Genomic DNA, 21,927 nt, shown 5'->3' on the forward strand with positions numbered 1-21,927 from the left:
GGAATTTCCTTAGTCAAATCCCTATTTTGGTGTTTCCACCTCCACATATAGCCAGATAGATTGATAGATTAAAAGATAAATGCAAGATAAGATAATTGATAAATAAAAAACAATAAATGATAGAAGAGGGATTTGATAAATCCCAAGATGCTCAAAGATAGGATAAATAGATAGATATTACCAAAGAGGCTTCAAAAAGCCAAGAGTGCTGCAAAATAATATAGTGACATCTTAAGAGTGTTGTAGCAAGCTAGAGACTATCGTAGCAAGAGAAAGAACAAGAGAAAGTTGTGAGAGCCAAGAGAGAGACCAAGAGAGTGTAAGAGAGTTTAAGAGAGATTGAATAACCAAGAGATCTTGAATGGAGAGAAAATATAAATTTAAAAGAGAGAAGAGGAGGGAAAAGAGGGTTGGTGAGCCGTTTGAAGTATTCGGGGTCATCCACCAACATGCGCAATTTACAAGTAGAAAGGTGTGCTCAGAACCAACATTCAAACATTAAGATGTCATGTGATGAATGTGTGGTGTATGAACATCCCCATGACACAGTAGTGTCCAAATGAATCACACTCTAAAAAAGCAAGAGGCAAGGGAGACACATGGCTAACAAGACTGATGTCATGAGGGAGCTACTGAAAAGGGGGTCTTGAGCATCCTAAGAGGGAAAAGCTTGATGCAAGGACTGAAGTGAGCCTACTCAAGTTCTATGGTAATGGAAAGCAAAGTGGTTACAAAATATGTTGGTTAAATTATAAAGGAATATTCAATTTTTTACACTGCAACTTGGAACCTTTGAGTAAAATACCTACTCATATTGGCTTGAAAGATCATAGGGCTCATTTCTACGTCACTCGATCCACCTTGTATTAACCATGGTAAATCCGTTATCATATTCAATAGAAGTTATCTTAAGATCATTTTCATTCAATTGTAGCCTGTACCATTGGATGACAAAAAAAAATTATTTGAAGAACTTAAAGTCACACTCAAGTATATCATCCAAAATCTCATAGTGTCGATTTTTTGAGACTTCTGGATGTATGCCACTTCTAGATGAAATATTAGTCACCTGGAAGACTACAGTTATCCAAGGATCACAAGTTTTCTTCATGTCATCCAAGTTTTTCATTTTAAATTTATGACCATTGCACCACGTAGCCTTGTGGTGTTTCACCTGCAATATGTCAAACACGTAAAAATTATTGCATTGCCAGTTGATAAACATATTTATTCTTTGCCGAATGAATGCAAAGATAAAAAAACTCAACATATACATACATCAATATAGTTTAAAATAATTAAAAATTATGGGTGATCAATATATTTAGACGTACCTTTTTATTTCTTAAACCATATGCTAAATCAATTTCCCTTGGTGTACCATTGAAATCTCTCTAATGAAGCCACACCTTCCCATGTTAATGCACGACCAGATTGTAGACATTGTTCAATCAATTCTGTCATCCATTCAAGATTTTTTATGATGTACAAATGTAGCTCATCCCACTCTCGATCAACTGTACAAAACAATTAAAATTGACAAACGACGTATAATTAGTAAATGATGACAGTATATGACCTTAATTTATAATTGACGTATATTGAATATTAATACTTAAATAATTACAATATACTTGAAAACATAATGTAAAATATATTCTAATTAATCTCCATGACCATCTTATAATTACCTCTCACTTTCCTCAATCCACCTTTCCCCATTAGGTACTCCCCTTCAAATTTGTTAATGGAGTTGGGACCTAGAATGCGATCTACATGGATCTTTATTGCGAACTTAGGAAGATATTCAGTAATGTAAACCATGGTTTGGTATACCATAGATTCCTCCACCATAAACCCTCAAGATGTGCTCTTTTTCTAATCAAAGCCTTCAAAAATTTCAAGTGCCTCTCAACCATCCCATTTACCTTATGTGTACAAGTCCACACAATTTAATCTCTCGAACTTGGTGTATGAGATAGTGTTCTTGTGCATTGAAAAATGTCGAAGGTAGACACTTTTTCATTTCATAGATTAGATGAGGAATTTTTCTCTTTCAATAATTTATATCTCTTTATGTATTTATTTAGATGACAACCATCTACAAGTGAATCAAGTGCAATTATATTAACAATATTTAATAAAAATACACAATATATTACATAGCAAGTCCAAAAAATGGTAAATATAAGATCTATAAAATGAATTGAACAAATATCACTACTTACCTCATGTATTTTGCAAGATCATATATTACTTGCTTAACATTGTTGTCGAAGTGGTCTAGGAGACATAGAGGTAGAATGTACTACAACAATTATAAAATGATCTTTTCTTTATTTTTCCAAACCTAGTAAATATAGTAAACTAAAAATTACATCTAGTATATATATATATATATATATATATATATATATATATATATATATATATATATATATATATATATATATATATATATATATATATATATATATATAGTATACTAGAATAATTACCTTAATGAAGGTATGCCAGTCATGCATTTTCATCCCTGAGCCAAATTCACCTTTCTTTTTTATGAAATTGTTTATGTTCACAGCAAATTCTGTGGGAAATCAATTTTTCATATGACTTCTTTTATAGCATTTCTTTTCTTCTCTATTAATAACCAAGGAAGGGAACTTATATTAATTTGGTCTCCTTCGCTATTTAATTGAATGACATTTTGCATTGCATGATTGGCTTCCTGAATGTCACTACAAATTTTGACAGTTTTTTCTTTGTCATGCCTTCCATCCAATATTTTCTATAACATTTCTGTTATATTCTTTCTGATATGCATTGTATCAAAGAAATGCATAATTTGTACCTGATCATAGTAGGGCAACCTACTAAATTGTCTAGGATAACTTTTCAGTCCCTATGGAAGCCAATCATTAATGCCTTCATGACCTTCATGAAGCATATATGTTAAACAAATTAACAATGACAATCATTATCAACTACAACATGAGTAAACAAAACACAATATAAAAATATAAATTCCAAAAATATCATATATGATAGATAAATATTTTGATCCGATGTATAACCTTGATGATTAATTCTATTATATTGCAACTTCCATAGGCGAGGTGTCATTCTTCGTGGTTTTTATGTAATCTCTTCTTTCCTATTGAAAATATGTTTTTAGTAGTTTGATAATTATGATTTATGTGGAGGAAATCCCTATACTCATCAAACACTTTCTTTCCTAAACTTGTTGAACGATGAGATTTCATCTTTGGACTACAAACTAGACATGCAAATTTTCCATTTGTTTGAAGACCTACAAGATCATATATATTTGGATTAAATATGTCAATTTTTATAATTATATATAATGAATAGATTATTTAAAAAACATGCACGATATCTACTTCATAAAATTAAATATTGTTAAAGTGCAATCGAACGTTATAACATACCGCAAAAATGTGTTAGCCCAGGGGCATCATGAATTGTCCATACAAGCATTGCATGGAACTGAAATTGTCTTTGTCCTATTGGTGTAGAGACGTCATATATATATCGATGCCATTCCATCACTTTAGTAAATCGTCGATAAGAAGCTCGATATATACATTCATATCTTTAACTTGGTACTTACCTAGTTGAATAAACACAAGCATTACACAATTATTATAACAATTTTATTGCAATATATATAAATAAATAAAAATGACTATTAAATGAAAAAAATATGTCATTATGCAATAAATAAGACAAATGAGATGCTACTACGTTAAAGAATATTGATGTAAACAAATACGTAGAAAAATCATTGTCTACATTATGTTCTCCCTCTTTATTGACATCCATGGAGAAATGTTATTATTGATAACAAAAATAGGCCACAACAAGTAAATAGATCTTAGCTCTCCAAATGGATTGACATCATCCCCTGCTAATGAAAGCCTGAGACTACAAAGTTCTTTTTTAAAGTGTGTCTATTTTTCATTCATGTCCTTAAATGTAGAACTATTTGCAGGCATTTGAAGAATGTCATCTCCACTTCTATCCACACATGGTAATCCATAAATTGCGCTAAGCTTTCACACCTAAATAATCATTGCATACATGGAATAATGGGTATATAATGAAGAACCTTGGGAGGCACCTTTTTTGTTAGATGAACTATTTGATATATAGTAATATGACATTTCGGGCACTATTGCAAATTCATGTTGTTTATGATATATAATATGATCATTGGGACATGCATCTTTTTCTTGATACTTCATTCCAATATCTTTCATAATGGAAGATTAATCTCTATATGAGTGAGGTAAAATATTTGATGGTGGTAACAAAAATTCACCTATTAATCTACAATAAAAAAATAATTTGTTAATATAAAGATGGTACATATTTAATCCTTTATTTACTAGTGATGAACTAACAACACAAATAGATGAAAAAGATGACATATATGACATACCTTAACATGCGTGAGTTGCTATGTTGGATAAACCATCCATAACCTTCAAGTTCACCAACAACAATACAATAGAGAGAAGAGTTGTTTGGGAGCCTTCATAAAGGGGCTCGCAAGCCTTCTCAAGTATAGGTAAATCATGAACATCATCAAAGTCATCTCGATCATCATGATCAGCTGCCCCACTAAATGTGTCATGGATCAATGTACTTATATCATCATCTTTAATTTTTTTTTCTTGCACATGATCATCTTCTTCCATAGGATCATTAAATTCATCTTAGATATTCACAACTCCATGTTCATCCACTTGTAAAACCACATTCTTCGGGCCATGATAATCCATATCATGTGTCCTAGGGTGCCCCACCTTTATAATAATGATTGACACAAATAAACCATGATCATGATCAAGCAATTTTTATATATATTTAAAAATTATTAAAATGATATAAACATTTACAAATTCAATCAATATACAGACATATAATGAACAACTTACCAATGGATGATAATCATGACCCCTTCAACATGACCATGTTTCCTAGAATGTTTGTTAGCTGTTGTGACTAAAATTATTCTCGTCTTTAAGCCCTTGCAATTATTTCAAGGACAATAAGATTTCCCATCACCCTTTCTTTTCAATCTAGCCCACAATCTACCAAGTGTCTCTTCATTTTGTTTTGGACAAATATTATTGGACATGATTTTTCTTTATCAAGTTTGAATATTTAGATCTTAAAAAAATATCAAACTCACACTCCAATAATATTTAATCAGAGAAAAGTAACAAAATCTAATAATTTTGATATTTTGCACCAAACACATTCAGCCTATAACTTCCACAAATTGTATGCAATTCATTCCTCAAATAAATTCAAAAGCATAGAATTTGCAGAGACAACCAAATAGATTCTTGCACCTTCTTGTCATCTTTGACCAATTTTCATCAAACATCTTAGGTTTATTTTATTTCATTTAAAAGTAGCACTCAGTAATCTTTTTATTTAAGAAGACCTCCCATCTTAAGTTTCTATGTCTTATATCTAGTTCAATTAAATTTATCAATATTTGAATGAGAAATAGAGGCCATGGTTTTCAATCCACAATAAATTTTTCAAAACCACACAATGAAAAATCTTCTACTATAGAAAAAAATTACTCATTAATTAATTGAAAAGTATCCTTATAGAAAACCAATAGCTTTGATATCAAATGTTGAGATAAAAGCTGAAAGTACTCTAATAATATCTTGTACAATATGTATGTAAAATTGAATTCATTTTCTTTTATAAGATTAATATTAAGATTATATTTAGATGCACAAATAAATTAAAAATAAATAAAATCAGCAAATGGTAATAAATATTATTAATTTCAAGAAATTTGATTTAGAAAATATATATTGAAATTGATGCAAGGTACAAACAATCATGTTCTGTACTATAATTCATATATATATATATATATAAAGAGAGGGGGTCTCATCCTATTTGATATCTTATTCAAGCAAGAATTGTCAATCTCAAGATCAAACAGATGATATGTTTACCAGAAGTATGATTGAAGCAAAGATAAAATAAAATAAAAAATAAAAGAATGCTCAACATGATAGAGGTGGACAGTAGCATAATATTCTTCCTCTTGTATTTCATGTACATTAGGTAGATGTTGAAGAGAAAAAAGTGTTAAAACTTAAAAGTAAGATGATATTGAATCTTTCACAAAGCGGTTTAGAAAACAGATCATTCCGAATGCGTGAACAAATAAAAAGATTGTAAAAATTTGAAATGCTAGAGATCTTAAATCATTCTAAATGTTGAAAAATAAAACAATGATATATGATAAATTGTATTACACAATACAAGTTAAAATACGCTTTCAGCCGTATACCCTGTTTTTATGATCCGTTTCTTTTGTTTTCTTTTTATCGCCATGTTCTGTTTTAGGTGATGGGAGTTAGATGTCTCCTCTTAGGAAGATTTCTTACAACTTCTCCCACATTGTATGAGGAGAACGATATGACAGAGCTACATTCTTGCATGAGATTAAAAATAAGATAGAATTTGCATGTAGCCTGCATGATAGTTTTATAGAGAAAGTATTCTAATAAAAAACTCTATATAGAAAGGGGTATTACGTAATTCATTTTTATCGGAAAAATAAAAGCTGAAGCTTTTTGTGTGTTATCTTTGCCTATGTTCACCTTCATCTCCACTATGGAAGCTCTGAACTTGAAATGGAAGGGATGGGAATCCCATCAATTTCTTTAATTCCAACACCACCTCACTCATTGTGGGCCTCTGCGCTGAGCAGTCTGAGCAACATGTCATTGCCAACTCTATTAACTTTCTTAAATCCTCGACATTATATTTCTTCCCCATAAAGGGATCTGCAATGCTCTCTATATCTCCCTTCATCAGGTATTTCCTTGCCTGCAATTAATTAGAAAGGAAATGATCATTAATCATTTCAAGTTTGTTTTGTCAACAGCATTTGGTTTGCATTTGGTTTCTCTAGAAACATTACCCATGTAGCGATGTGCTTTTTCCGTGGTTTTGATGGCTCTGAAATCATATAATTCCGTCCAGAAATAATTTCTAATAGAACAACTCCAAAGCTATATACATCACTTTTTTCTGTCAAATGATACCGAATGTAATATCTGCAAAACAAAAATAAGCAACAAAGTGGTCAGTGATCCCTATAATAAAAATTTCAAATTCACTATTTAGGTATAAGAAAATTTACTCTGGATCAATATATCCTCTGGTTCCCCTCACTTCTGTAGATACGTGAGTAGCTCCATCCAAAGGGCCAAATTTAGACAATCCGAAATCTGCTACTTTTGCTTCCATGCGGTCGTTGAGTAGGATATTTGAGCTCTTCACGTCTCTGTGAATAATGGCTGGCTTGGATCCTCTATGTAAATACTCCAGACCTGTTTGCAAAATGAAAATCCTTCCAGAGGATGTTACTTTTCATAATAATAAGTGAGTGCAAATGAAGGACTTAAACAACTAGTTGGTCATTATAATGCATCATTTGCATCTACTAAGGCTATTGGAATGATGCATCTCTAACCTTGAGCAGCATCCAAAGCAATCTTGACCCTTGTGTTCCAATCCAGGAATTTGCAGATGAATTTTGGCCTGAATGCACTTTTTTTTACATTCTTAACCCAAATATTAAATCAAAAGTATCTATCTATACAGTTCTATACGGTTCAATTGAGTAGCAACTTTATTATGAATTTTACCATTTAGATACTGTCGAAGGTCTCCATTGGACATGAATTCATAAATTAGAATCATATTCTCTTCCTCGAGGCAGTAGCCAATGAATGTTACCAGATTCTTATGGTGTACTCTAGAGAGCATATCCACCTGCACTGTACTGCAAGTTAGGGCATCCATTTTTTATGAAGATGACATCAACTTATTCATATACGAAGGAAAATAAATTGTGCACCTCAGTAGAAAATTCCGTTGTACCCTGATATGATTTATCAGATAATTTTTTCACTGCTACTTCATTGTCTTGAACTCGACCTGCATAAACTGGTCCGAATCCTCCTATTCCAATCTGCTTCCGGAAATTAACGGTCATCTTTATCACCTCTTCGTAGCTGTATGATTGGCTTCCTTCCAATTTCATCGAATCTTCCCCCATGGATGTTCCTTCTCTCTTGCCTGATATTTTTTTATTTCATTATGGCTCATATTTAAAACCTTATAATAATGAAGAGTACAAGACCATTTTTACTAAGAAGAAAAATCATAGTTTCAAAATATACCGGAAATGGTCACCCCCCACATCATGTGTATAGGAGAAATATAAAATTGTAATACAAATTAATTATTCTGGATTACTGGATAAAGAATGAATTACAAATGCCTTAGTATATAAAGATCTTAAATACATTCCAAAGAGAAAATGCCTTACTTGTTGGGTTGGAGGTTGATGGAAGGGGTTTTATCCTTGTTATTAACACCACTAATGCAGCGAAAACTGCAACTGCTGCAACTCCAGCCATGATCACCAACACGGCTGCAGTTTTCTTGCTATGCATTTTAGGACTATTATTGCAAGCATTGGATTGGCAAGTGATATCATTCCCATAAAAACTACAATATCAAACAAAATCAATTGAAATATAAGTAGAAGATAATCATTTTACTTAGATGAAGGTATACTTGTTGAATAGGGAAACTGCACCTTAAATTCAGCTTTGCATTTTTCAGACCTTCCGGCACCGATCCAGTTAGCTTATTGTTTGCCAAATTCCTAAATTTCAGGGAGAAAATTATAGTTGTAGGATATTTGAATACAAAATGTCTCAACCATGTATTGTTTCCAACCTTGGCATATTAGATGTTTTAACTTACAGTACGCTTAGATTGGATAATTGAGTGAGCTCTTGTGGTATTGAACCACTCAAGTTATTGTTTGACAAATCCCTGAAAGAAAAAGTTTTAGAGTTTTACTAACATTCAAATAGTTAGGGAAATATTAAAGTTTGGAACATCAATGGTTTGTTGGCGTCGAAAATTACTGACAGTTTAATAAGAGCAGAGAGATTGCCGAAACTTGCAGGTATCGTGCCATTCAGCTCCTTTCCCGAGAGGTTCCTGCATATATTATAACCATTGATATTTGCTTTTAGTAGATCACAGCAATAGCTATAGTAAAAATTAATAATAATAAAAAACCAATATTTAGAACTTGGTCAATAGAGTTAGAAAGGAGCCATATTCATATTCATATCATTTGTAGTTTTAAAATGGTGAATGATAATTTTCTTTCTTCTTTCTTTTTCTTTTTTTTTCAAGACATTTAAATTGGAAATGATGAATATATACGGCATAAAAACATATATTCAAATTGAAGTGGTTGAGGTGCATAATGTATACTGGGTGTAAGTGGGGGAGGTATACATATATTCTAATAAGTTATATATTCAAATTTAATAGAGAATAGTTCAGTATTTATATTTTTTTTAATTTCAATTATATTCTACATACAGTATATTTTTAACAAAAAAATTTTTTTAAATGAATACTTAATAGTTTAAATAATTTTTTTTTAGTTGTAAGTAAATTATTTAATTTATTCATATATGTATTTTGTGTTCAAAGAATATTTAAAGAAAATCATATTCTTAAATTTTAATTTTCATGTAGGCTTTATGACTAATCTACAATTTATGCAAGCCATGACTGATTCAAACATAGATGCTGTTGAGTCATATTTTTAGTAAATAATCTTAACAATTGTTCTATTGACTGACATGTGCATCATTCTTAAAACAAAGAGATATCATGAACAAATCAAAATCATATATAGTATTTGATAATCCAAAGTCTAATAAATAGAAATCTAAATTAATGTCAACTCCATAAACTACTAAAGATATATATATATAAAGATAAAGATGAAGATATAGAGAAATGACTTACACTGCAATAATTCTAGATGGAGAACTTGAGCTACAATTTACCCAACTCCAAGAATGTTTCTGTGCTATACAAGGATCACCCGTCCAATCCTTTTCCATATTGAAGTGCCTCGCAATATCAGCAACTGCAAACACTGTACAACACTATAATATTAACGACGAACTGTATTTTATAGCTCGGAAAAAACCATCAGTTAAATTTCACATTATACATTCTATATGATTAAAAAATAATTAAATGAATACATCATATATGATTAAAAAACAATTAAATGAATACATCAACAGCTAGCAACATGCCAATAAACAACCTGCCCCATGTAAATAGCAAATACAAATAAAAATTTACCGTCGTCAGCGTAAGTTCCATTGACAGGCATGGAGTTATCGATGAATCCACTGGCAGGGCTGGTGAATCCTGACAAACCAGATGTAAAGATTAAAAGTTTGATCGGGCAAAATTTTATGGTTAAGCCCATCTGTGTTGTAGGGTAGGTTATTCACACTTTACAGTTATATTGGGACATCTTAAAAAAAGAAGTTCTTGTGGGTTTCTCACATTTGGCTTAAAGATCAATTGGGCCTTTCCATTTCTTGTTTTATCCACCTCTATAACTTCTTCTTAAAGATATATCAGTTTGAATTTTCGTATTAATCTTCAAGAAAAAAACCTCAAATATGCATTACATAAAAATAATAGAACTTGACTAACATTCAAACCAGTAATATATGAGTGCTTCTAATTTCCTATTAGAACAAAGGGTTCCAATATAAATCTACTCAAAACTATCAAACTGAATCCCAAAACTCATATCTCATAAAATGCAACGGATTCCATGTGAATGGGCATCATTAATTCTCAATAATGGACTTTTTTAGGGCTTGAATATCTCACCTGGTTGGGCATACACAACAAATGTGGAGGAAACCAGCATTAGAAAGGTGAAGGCTTTTAGCTTTACATTCAGATCCAGTCCCTCCATGGCCAAGTCTTGGTCGTCAATGAAACCAGTTGCTACGTCTAAGTTTCCTCCTATATTTTGTTTTGGCAAGCGAAATTTATCTTTATACATTTAAAATTTCGAAGAACGTCATAGGTATTAAAAAAACATCTGCTGTGTCAGTGAATGGGAAAGCAAGCATTAAAAATCTATTTAAATCACAAAATGTTCCAGTGAAGGTTTTGAAGATGTTTCTCGGGTCTATATATCATTAAAGTACTCAGTAATACCTCATCATAATAATTATATATACACCTTGTCTAGAAAACTATAACAAATATTCAGTATTTAATACATTATTTAAGATATATATAAGTTAGTGGCATCAGAAGCTCCAACACATAAGAAATTTAATAAATGATAATGATAATTTAATACCTGAAAAATAATTTATTTAAAATCAAATTAAATGTAAAATAATAATATCTTTTTAATTTCAATAATTTAAGTTAACTTTTATTTAATGTTTATATGTTAAATAAATGAATAATACTAATACTTTTCTTTAATATTTTTTTTCATATTAATTATTTAAATCAAATTTAATGGAAATTACTAAATTTTTTAACTTAAATAATGTAATTTTAATAAGATTACTTCAACATTTTAAAAAATTAAGTTGACCCTAACCAAAGGGAAACCTAAATTAAAACCTAACCATTATAAAACTATAATATTGAGTGAACCCTAAAACTAACCCCAATTGAATTTTTAATATGTTTAATTATGTTTAGGGTTGAGCTCAATATGATTTAAGGTTATAGTTGACTTTGATTTAGTTTTAGGGTCAATGTTCAATGTGGTTTAGGACAACCACTAAATTTAGGTTCATTGTTAATAGTTGGGTGAACAATTTAATTTTTTTTTATTTATTTAAAAAAAAAACTATTAAATCCCCACACTTCAGGCATGTCCGAAGACAAAAATTTGGACCATTTCTCGATTTATGTGTGTCATCCTTGCGCATGGGCCATGCTAATCTTCTCTGTATCGTTCCTATTTTATGGGATATCTCCGAAGAGACAGTGAACAATTTATTTAAGGGTTAAGGTTAAATTCAATTTATGTTTAAGATTGGGTTTTAATTTAATTTAGGGATAGAGTTCAATTTTGCTTAGTTTTAGAGTCAAAATCAAATATAGAATCAAAATTAGAGTTGGATTATAACACTAACCCTCATTTAATAAGGGTTATAGTTGAATTGGGATTAGTGTTTAGTTATGTTGAGGATTAGAGTTTGAATTGGTTTAGTGTTCAATTATGTTTAAGGTCAAGGTTGAATTTGGTTTAGTTTTCAATTATTTTTAGGGTTAGGGTTCGATTTGGTTTCGTGTTTATGATAAAGATAAACGGGTTTTACAAGGACCCGAAACCTAAAGTTTTATAACAGCCAGCGAGAAACAATAGCAAAACAGGGGAGCAACCCCGAGCAAAAACAAAAACAGAGGAAACACAGACAAACAAGCCAAAATAAAATAAAAAGCTCTTAGTTAAGAGAGAGCACCAAATCCTTGTTCTTTTGAATGGAAATCTTGTTGATTTCCTCAAGCTCCTCCATGATGAATCAAGAGGTACCCTTGTTGTTGCTTTTGCTCCTGGTTCTAGAACTAGGTCCAGTGGTTTTGTTGTCACCAGCGGCCATATCATCTCCTCCAAGATATTTTACCAGATCACTGCGGTAGGATCTATAATTAGCACCCATGGCATTAATCTTTTCAAGACCCTCGATGTTGTTGTTCATGGCTTCTTTACTAATGTCGACCAGATTTTTAAAAAATTTCTTAATCTCAGCCATGGATTGTTCAACCTTATCAATCCTTTGTTCGTGAGTGCATTTCATCACCTCGACATTCTGGGAGAGTTTTTGAGTCAAAATCATGAGTTTCTTCTATTTGCTGGGCTGAGGGGAAGCAGTGAAAATATTGATTATTTCTTTAACCCCCAACTTGAGGGTGTCAATTTCGTGCTCGACTGACTTCTAGCAGCTCCCCTGGCTTCTGGTAGCTTCCATGACCAGATTAATTAGACTACCAACATTCTAATTCTCACAGCTCTCTTCCTTGACCGTGGTCCCCTATTTTTCTTTCTAGACATTGATAGGGATGTCCAGCTTAATCCCTTGGTCCGTAATCTTCAGATTGAGATCCTTAGCCACCATCTTTTTCTTTTTGGTGAGGGGTTTCTCTTTGGAGATCAATTTGGTGTTGGATTTATACTTACTAGCCACCCATCTGGGGGGGTTTTACTGTCGAACATCTCGAGAGTGACCATTGTCTCCCCTTAATCTGTTAGTTCATATTCAGGGTCATCAATAGGAACCCCACTTTCATCCAGGTCCATTTCTAACTTAGAGACATCTTGGACATCCACCTGCAGGCCAATCTCAGCAAGAGGGGGCACAATTTCAAGGGATTTAGCATGCTCCATGATAAGGACAATAATTCCCTCACGAAGAATAGGGTTGTTAGGGTTCTCCAGATGCTTTTCCAGGATATTTTCAAGGGAGGAGGCCAGATAGAAGGGTACAAAGATGATTTTACCATACCGGAAATAATTTAATATAGTGAAATGGTAGGAAAAGATGCTTGCATACCTATCATCGAGGGTGATATACCTCATTATAAACTCAGTCATGTCAGCCCAAGGGACTATGAGGTCTTTTTTGTTATATCCACCATCAGCCATCTTGGTGACTCTGGAGCGCTCCTTGTCTTTGTCAAAGAAACTCGACATGTCCTTCTCGCCCATTTTCCTATCCCTATAAAATATTCTTCTATTCGTAGCAAGACTAGTGACCATTGCCACCAAAGTTTCATCAATCTGATAATTGGCACCATAAGCCCCGAGACTCCCTTTTTTCCATCCGTTAACAAAGGCCTCTGTAAGCAGAGGAGAGGGGTCATGAAGCTAGTATAAGTAAGGAGTGAGACCACCATCGACGACTGCCTGCCAGACATCTTTATTCTTCTTTGACTTCTCGCAAGTAGAGGGCTCTTGTCTGTTCTTATCCCCTCCCATTATGCTCTTGGTCACCAAATAGTAGGAGATGGGACTCACCAACCAGTTGCAGAAAATGGGCCAAACCCAAAGAATATCTATACAGTAGTAGAGAAACCACACAGTGAGATAGGAGATCAAGTAGCCGAGGAGGTTTCTAGATCTTTGATTACGGTAAACCAAAAAGAGTCATTTCCCCATCAACTCAGTCATGTCATGATGAGGGGTCATTGATTATCGCAGTAATCATTACGTGCCAGCTCGCACAAATTTTTGGGGAAGGCATCCCTACTACTCCACCTGTTCGTTTCCACGTATCCCACCGGCATATTGGCCAGTAGATCCACTGCGTTGTTGCCTTCTTGGTATATATGCTAGATTTTGAAATCTGTCAGCTCACTAATGATATTTCAGTATTCCTTGATCAGGCTGGCAATCATCTAGCTAGCATCCGTGCCTCTAGTTAGGTAGTTGACAGTGTTTAGCAAGTGGGACTCGAGCCAAACTTTAGTAAAGCCTTCTCTTTTAGCCATGTGTAACCCAATGTGGGCAGCACTGGCTTTCACGTAGTGGTTAGACTGGGTCCCTTGGAGGAGTGCCACTGCGCAAACCAGTAGACCAAAGTGATTCCTAGCCACTCCCCTGCACCTAGCTGGCCCAGGATTACCTTTAGCCACCCCATACAATTTGGTTTAGTGTTAAGGCTATGGTAAGATCTAGTTTAGGTTTAGTGTTATGATTCAATTTGGTTTAGTATTAGAATCATTGTTCAATTTGGTGTAGCATTAGGCTTTAATTTTATTTAGTGTTAATTTTGAATGTGATTTAAGATTTAGATTTAATATGGTTTTCAAGAGAGGCTAGTGTTAGGGTTCAACTTCGTTTAGGGTTACCTAGGTTAGGGTTTAATAAGGTTTAGCGTTAGGGTTGGCTTATGGTACAATTTTAAAATTGGGGTTGGTTTATGGTACAATTTTAATATTGGGGTTGGTTCAATTTGGTTTACTGTTAGGGTTAAGGTAAATTTTGGTTTAGGTTTAGGGTTACCATTCAATTTGGATTAGGATTAGAATTATGGTTCAATTTAGTTTAGCTTTAGGGTTTTATTTTATTTAGAGTTGGTTTTCAATTTGATTTAGGATTTAGGTTTAATTTGGTTTAGTGTTAGGGTTCAATTTGGTTTAGTGGATGGGTTAGTGTTAGGGTTATTATTTAATTATGTTCATAATTAGGGTTCAATATAGTTTAATATTGGGGTTGGTCTATGGTACAATTTGATTAATGGTTACAATTTAATTTAGTTTAGTGATCACTTAGTTTTAGGGCTAGGGTTCAATTTTGTTTAGTGGAAAGGTTAGGATTGGAGTTCAAATTGGTTTAATGTTAGGATTGAATTGAGAATAGGGTTGAAATATGGCTAGGGTTTATTACAATTAGGATCAAGGTTATGTTTCCAATATTCGTAGAGGTAGGGTTAGGTTGAGGTTTAATTATAGTTGTAGATAGGGTTTAATTAGAATTAGTGTTAACTTAGGATTATGGATAGTTTAAATAGGATTCAGTCAGGGTTTAATTATGGTTAAAATTGTTGGAATCCAAGAAAACTAAGAGAGGGGGGGTAAATCACTGTCCTACCAGTAATTTTAGTGTTGAACTTATTACTTATTATCTGGTTAACAGTAAATAAAATTAAAGTACATATACCAAATAACACATAAAAAGGCAACACCATAACATAAGTATTTATACATGGGAAACCCTGCAAAGAGAAAAACCATAGTGGGGATGATACCCACAATATCTTTATACTTGATCAAGGTATACAAATATTGCATGAGAGGGTTTGCGCATGCAGAAAAGCCAACTACCTAGAGCTCACTACTCAAAAACTAAACAAGAAGTCTCACCGATTTACAAAATATTAATAAGTGTTTACAAATTAAAATGAACCTATAAATTTCATCTGAACATGCTGGATAAGTTCTGATGAATGCTCTAATATCCTTCTATGTATACTTGTTCATTGATGCTCTATTATACTACCGTTTATGTTGTGCATGTGAAACTGCACATAGATGCTTCTAATCGCTGAGCAAAATGCATACCAATATTAACTAAAATATTTGCAACGAAAAATTTGCATTCCATCAGATATCTGATCTATCGTTGAAATGATCTTCTTAAATATCTTTCTATCTTAGCCATGTCGGCTTCAATGAGAAATAAAAACATGTCAGTTGTCGAAGCATAGTGAAATCCAAACATAATCCTAATGACCATGTCGACCATCACACATTACCATACAATCCATGAAAAAATAATTAGAACCAAAAGATTTCCTAACTAGGTCGTATCCATTACCGGGTTCCATATACATGTTACCAAGATCAAGAAATGTTACTGGAATGAAGACTTAGTTGGGTATAAAGTGAATGCTAGTGTCGGTACCGGTGTAAAGAAATGTGAATACCAGTTAACCAAACAATGAAACCACTGACCTTGATATGGTGAGTTGTCATCAATGACAACCCAAAATGCCATTAACTCATACCAAATGAGTGTCAATTACCAACAAAAATAACATTAGATATATAATTATAGTTGGGGTTTGGATTAAAACATTAACCCCTGATTTAATAAGGGTTAGGGTTTAAATTTTGTTTAGTGTTCAATTGGGTTTAAAGTTAGGGTTCCATTTTGTTTAGTGTAAGGTTTATAATCTAGTATGCAAGGAATGTCAATTAAGGAAGCAGACACGAGTTAATTTTAAAAGAAAATAATATACTTCTAATGGAATATTGGATCTTGTGCATACTGATTTGTTTGATCCTTCTAGAGTGAGAATCTTGTAGGGTGATAGGTATTTCCTGTTGTTGATTGATGACTATTCAAGGATGATGTGGTTTAATTTGTTAAGGAAGAAGTCTAAAGCCTTGGAGAAGTTCAAGATTTTCAAATCTATGATTGAGATAGTCATAGAGACTTGATTGAAGTTGAAGTATTTGAGATCTGACATAGGTGGTGAATTTACTTGTGGTGAGTTCAATGCATTTTGTGAAGAGCATGGGCTGAAGAGAGAGTTATCTACTCTGTTGACCCCTCAGCAGAATGGTGTTGTGGAGAGGAAGAACAAAATAATTTAGGAAGTTGTTAAAACGATGATGATTGAAGGAAATGTTCCACATATCTATTGGAGAGAAGTTTTGAGTACTATTGTATACACTTTCAACCAAGTGCATATCAAAGGTGATATTGGTAAGATTCCTTATGAGTTATGATTTGTTCATGTTCCTATAGTTAGATATTTCAAAAAACTTGGAAGTAAATGCTATATCAAAAGAGATGAAGATATTAAAATAATTGATGCTATATTTGATGAAGGAATTTTTCTTGGTTATTCTACTAAGAGCAAGGCCTACTGGTGTATAATAAGAGATTAAGAAAGATAGTTGAGAGTGCTAATGTGAAGGTTGATGAAGTAAATGAGTATCAGCCCAGATACTGCAGATATGATTCAGATGATCAGGATGTCTGTTCAAATTAAGGAAAGAAAGTACAAACCCATAATCAAATTCAGATTGTTTCAGAAAAGCTTGAGAAAAAAGGAGAAGGTGCAAGTGCTAGTGCAGAAGAAAGAGCTCAAGAGTCTAAAAATTGGGAAAATCCTAAGACTCCTAGGTATGTGAGATTGACTCATTCATATTATCAGATCATAGGTAATAAGAATAAAGTTGTGATGACTGGGAGAATAATTGATGAAGACTATTGCTTTATTTCTAAGATTAAACCTAAAGATGTTGATGAAGCTTGCAAAGATGAAAATTGGATTAAAAAAATGAAAGAATAATTGAACCAGATTGAAAAGAATAATGCATAGACTCTTGTTCCCAGACCTAAGGATAAAAATGTGATTGAAACTAAATGGGTGTTTTGGAATAAATTGGATGAAAAAAATTAAATTGTTACGAATAAAGAAAGACTTGTTTGTAAGGGTTATTCTTAGATGGAAGGAATTGCTTTTGAGGAGACTTTTGCTCTAGTGGCTAGAATTGAAGTTGTTAGATTATTTATTACTTATGATTTTGAAGTGTATCAGATGGATGTCAAGTAAGCCTTTCTTAATGGTGAGCTAGAAGAAGAAGTTTATATTGAGCAAACAAATGGTTTTCAGTGGATAGATCAGAAAGATATGGTTTGCATATTGAAGAAAGCATTTTATGGATTGAACAAGCCCAAAGAGCTTGGTATGCCAGATTAGATAAGTATTTGATGAAGCTAGAATTCAATAAAGGTGCAACAAATAGTAATCTGTAATTCAAGGTTGATAATGATAACATTGATTGTTGAAGTTTTTATTGATGATATTAATTTGGTGGAAATGATGGTTTGTGCAAGACGTTTGCTGATAATATGCATAATGAGTTTGAGATTTCTATGATTGGTGAAATGAAATTCCTTTTGGGATTGCAAATTACTTAGTTAGATAAAGTTATTTTTATATCACAGTCTATGTATGTGAAGGAATTGTTGAAAAGTTTTGGTTTATATGATTCAAAGCCAATTGGTACACCTATGATGACCTGATGTAAGTTGATAAAGGATGATGATTCTTAGAAAGAAAAATCAGACTAGATACAGATCTATGATTGGTGGATTGTTATATTTGATTCAGACTAGACCAGATATTATTAATATTGTTTGTCTTGTTTCTAGATTTCAATATGATCCTATGGATTCTCATATTGTTGTTGCTAAGAGAATTTTCAGATATTTGAAAGGGTTAGTTGATTTTGGTTTGTGGTATCCTTAAGATGATGACTTTACTTTGAGTTCTTTTACTGATGCCGATTGGGTAGGTGATGTTGATGGCAGAAAGAGTACTAGTGCTGGTGCATTTTTCTTGGGAAAGAAATTGGTTTTATGGATGAGAAAGAAGCAGAATGCTATATCTTTATATACTACAGAAGTTGAATGCATTGTTTCTGCTAGCAATTGTACTTAGGTGGTATGGATGAAGAAGATGTTAAAAGATATCAGAGTTATTTTTTATGGGCCTACTACTATATACTGTGATAATTCAAGTGCTATCAACATTTCTAAGAATCCATTATTTCATTCAAAGACTAAACATATATAAATCAGGTTTCATTTCTTGAGAGAGAAGGTGAATGAGAAGGAAGTCAGATTGGAGCATGTAGATCTACAAAAGAAAAAATTGTAGATATCTTGATGAAGCCTTTACCTAAAGATACTTTTGAGTATCGTAAAGAGAATCTAGGGGTACTTTCCCCTCCTGATGATAACTAAGATGCATTGAGTTGCATTAGACCGGTGGACATCACATAGATATCTTATGATCTAGATTTATGAGTGGTGGCTACTACTCAAGAGGAGTAGCTAGTATGTGGTTCAGTTGTTCAAATTTGTGAGTTTGTCAAAGGGAGATTATCTGGTAAGAGAGAGAGAATCATGATTTTCATATGTTCCTTTTGCATTAACATCAAAGCGGGAGAAGATCATGTGAAAAACTGTCATATCATGTGCTAGATCTTAAGGGGAGATTGTTGAGAGTTATTTTTGTTGGTTGTTGATTTATTTCTTTGTCCTGATTGATTTTCATATCCATATGTTGACATCAATGCCAAAGTGGGAGATTGTTGGATATTGTTGAGAATTTTTCTAGAATAATGTGTTGTCATTGATGTCAACATATTTCTCTATGTGTTCTAGTGTGTAGTCATATTGGATGAGTTAGTTTGGCTAGTGTGTTGCAATGAGTTGTTTTAGATTAAAAGTTTTGGGATAAGTATCTCTAGTTGATTCAGAGGAAGTTTCAGTGCTCCACATGGTGATTTGATCGAGTTATGAGATCCATTATTAAGGTTGGTTTTATGTTTGTTGTGATGAATAATGTTCTATATTTTACTCTCCATTTCTCTGAAATTACAATATCCTAGTTTGCAGATTCGATAGAGTTTTTGGGAAGTTCATATGTGTCCTCAATTTAGATGGTTCATGATTTGGATATCCACAAGTGAATCTTTTAGTTTGCCAACCAGTTTACTTGGTTTTCTTAAGGCTCAACATAATGATGATGAATATTATAGTAAGTGGTGATGTTGCAATTATTGTTTTTGCAATTCATGATGCTTGTGGATGTTTCTAGATTGGGTCCTATCCATGTTGATGGTCCGTAATGATCGTTGTGCATGTTATTGATCATTTTCTTGATCTAGTGGTGTTCATGTTTGTGTTATGCAACATTCATGATTGTAACATGTTGTGGATGTTCGTGGCATAATTCTTGGAGTTGTTTGATGTTGGAGGTGTTGATTTAGGTCCATACTATGTCTTAGCCAACATTGTTTTGATCCATATGTAATGTTGTAGCATGTGAGGCTATTCTTGTAATATGTGATGAGTGTTGATCCAACCTTGAAATATAGGTTAATGATTTCTATAAATATATGTAATAATGATGTGTGAGATGTATTTGTGTTGGTGACCAATGATTTGATCTTTCAGTAGCAGAGAAGAAGTGCAAAGAAGTGTGAAGAAGTGTGGAAAAGAAAATTTTATGTTATGTGCTTAACCGAAACTATAACCAGGCATGAGGAGATCTTATTTCATCAATTCATGATCTTCCAGATTTAATCCGAATGTTTTGTAAGGTAGTGAGGCTTCCCAAGGTTGTAGCCCTTTGTTGTTTTTGAGTAGTGAATTGTATTCAGTGTTCTTGAATGCATTTTCATTCCCCATTTTAATATTTCATTGACTCCTAACAAGGTATTATCTCATTGTGGATAGGTTCCCACCATGGTTTTTCCCTTGACCAGGTTTTCCACATCAAAAATCTTGGTGTTATGTATGTTATTGATGTGGTGTTGATTTATGATTTCATTTTTTATTATCAGATCTAAAATTGAGTTTGAGTTGTGTAAATTTTGTGAGAAAACTGATTCAACCCCCCTCTCAGTTTGCTGCATTGTTGCCAACAAACATCACCCCTTATTTTTCTTCTATACCCTTAGAAGGATGAAACTGCCTCTTTAGTTTCTGAAGCACTTTGAAAATGCTTCAATTTTTTGTAAAATTAAAATTTATTCTATCCACCTATCTCCCATTACCACCACAAAGATTCCCTTGCTTTATAGGCTATTTTATGGTTGAATTTGATTTGTGCCTTTACCTTTGATCACTACACTATTACAAAAAAAAATAAAAAAATTTAAAACTATCTTGAAATAATGAGAATATTGCAAATGAAAATTATATCATTATTGCAAATCAATAACAAAATGGAGATATTGATTTTCAATCTTAATTTCAATTATATGATTTTACATTGTTTCATAATAAGATTTGTATAGTCTTATGTATCCCATGCAAAAATTCCAAAATTTACTTATGGGAATAAGTTTTAACAACTAATTATTAAATTAATAATATTAAATTTTATTTATTAGTATAACTAAAAACTAACTATTAAGGTACCATTTTCACCAAATATAAAATCCTCATAGAATTCCTATTTTCTAATAAAAATAATTAGAAAAAGTATCAACAAACATTTATTAGTAATAATTTGAAGAGGATACCATGCATACCAAATGTCTATGTGTTTACCAAAATAATTCAATATGAATAAAATAAAAAGATTTTTAACCATTCCATAGCTAAAAAATATTTGTATAATTCTTTACCAACTATCCATTTATTGATATTATAGCCAAGGAAAACGTCTCCTTCCACTCATTAATAAAATTCATAACCTAAATAAATAAGCTAAGCAACATTATCAACATCACTACTAATAATGTTAAAAAATAAAAAATAAAAGATCGTTATCAAATGATTTTTTAACGGAAGAATTTCTTCTTTAAATTCTTACAATGTTCTCTCATCCAATAAACCCAAGACTTTACTCTACATTTTTTTCCATCATTTATATTTAAGAAATTTTTTTTCCATCATTTATATTTAGATACATTTTTCTTGTTATACACCCTTGG

The 21,927-nt window shown here is 32.3% G+C and overlaps 1 non-coding gene and 1 pseudogene across 1 annotated transcript; both read right to left on the minus strand.

Annotated features, from left to right (window-relative positions):
- Positions 1 to 6,645: 6,645 nt before the first annotated feature.
- On the minus strand, positions 6,646 to 10,237 carry LOC131044696 (receptor-like protein kinase At3g21340; annotated as a pseudogene).
- A 1,602-nt stretch (positions 10,238 to 11,839) lies between these two features.
- LOC131032258 (U6 spliceosomal RNA) lies at positions 11,840 to 11,942 on the minus strand. The gene has a single exon (XR_009103418.2). It is a non-coding gene; the product is annotated as a U6 spliceosomal RNA (small nuclear RNA).
- Between the last annotated feature and the right edge of the window lie 9,985 nt (positions 11,943 to 21,927).

This window comes from Cryptomeria japonica, chromosome 9 (genome assembly GCF_030272615.1).
Source record: "Cryptomeria japonica chromosome 9, Sugi_1.0, whole genome shotgun sequence".
Lineage (NCBI taxonomy): Eukaryota > Viridiplantae > Streptophyta > Pinopsida > Cupressales > Cupressaceae > Cryptomeria > Cryptomeria japonica.